This window comes from Echinops telfairi, unplaced genomic scaffold, assembly GCF_000313985.2.
Source record: "Echinops telfairi isolate 266 unplaced genomic scaffold, ASM31398v2 ScPeMD7_23;HRSCAF=83, whole genome shotgun sequence".
Classification (NCBI taxonomy): domain Eukaryota; kingdom Metazoa; phylum Chordata; class Mammalia; order Afrosoricida; family Tenrecidae; genus Echinops; species Echinops telfairi.
Window position 1 is genome coordinate 6,328,118 of NW_022103920.1, and position 1,534 is coordinate 6,329,651.

The window sequence follows — 1,534 nt, forward strand, 5'->3', positions numbered from 1 at the left end:
CCTCACCTGGACAGGAGGGCAAGGCTAGCAAGCTTTAATCCTAGTTATCAAAATAAGAACCAAGAAAAGCATGCAGTTTTGTTTGGACAGTGCCGGGTCGCAACCCCAGGCCGTCTGCCCACTTTGTCTGCTTGTTCATCCTGCCTCCAGCTCCACCATGGAGCCAAGACGAGGAGGCGAAGGCCGTGGACACCACCGAGCCTGCTCTTGGCAGAACTTGGAACTGATTCAGGGGACAGGGAGGAAGAGACAGGGCTGGCGCCCTCTGCTCATGGCTGGACCCTCTTCAAGCTGTGCAGCCACCTGGCGTCACCGGACAAGTGGCTCCCCGGCCAGCCTGCAGCGCCCCCTGGTGGCCGTGTCCATCCCTGTCGCACACAGACTCCAGCCGACTCCTGTCTCAGTAACTCCTGGTCTCAGATGAACACACAAAGGGGACCTCCTCCTAAAACCGGGTCCTGACATGCTCTCTCCTTGACACTGAGAGCCCACCTCAACACAAGCCACCACGTCAGCCTGGTCCCACGTATACTGTGAACCGTCCCTCCCACCCAGGGCCCCAGCCAGCCTCAGGGAAGCAGATGGCTGGTCTTTATGAGGCCGCTCATGACCTCAGAGCTGAAGCAGGCTTGGGGAGAAGGCCCGTTGACACCCTCCACACGCTACTGGGACCCGTGCCTTGACAGTGGCCCAGGCTCTGTGCTGGTCGAGGTCAAAGGGACAAAATTGACCTCATTCTAATTACTGCACCATTCCTGACTGGAGTCAGCATGCACTGTCCACCACCACAGCTGCACCCAGAATGGGTGTCCAGTCCTGTCTTCCCTGAGGAGAGACCTAGTGATTATATCAGATGCTCAACGGGACCCAGAGGCCCCCAAACATGGCCGGAGCAGCTTGTGTGTGTGTGTGGTTGGGGGAATCAGAATGAGGACCTGAGTCGGGGCCGAGAGACTTGTCTTCAACAGCACCTCAGAGTTCTTAAACTCATGAATAGTCATATTCTATGTATTTTTATATTGTCCAGAAAGGATCACTTTTAATATCGGAGGATACACTTTTCTTTCCTAACTTATTTCATATTGTATTGTCTACTTAATAACACCAAGTGACTAAATAAACATCTCCATTAACTATACTAACGACTGTGTACCCTTCTGTTGGCAGCTATACCTGCATTGGCTAGCCCCCACTTTGCTCATATGCCAACAAGACATTTCCAATTTTTAATATCACAGTGTGGGTGGGGGGACAGTCTTAGCCCCTTGAGTGGGATAAACCACTAAGTGCACTCACTGCTGACCAGGGTGAGTGGGTCTAGGCCACCCAGCATGATCGACCGGTCAGCAGGAATCCATGTCCACTGTCCACTCAGGATGGATCTTTGTGGCTCGTAAGCGTGTCCTTGTGGTTGGGTTTTATGCTCAGACAACGCTGTGGCCCTACAGGAGAAATAAGACAGAACTTTGTGTTGTTAAAAGACAAAACCACACCACCTGGCACTGAGGCCATGCAGGGTCAGAGTGACCCTACA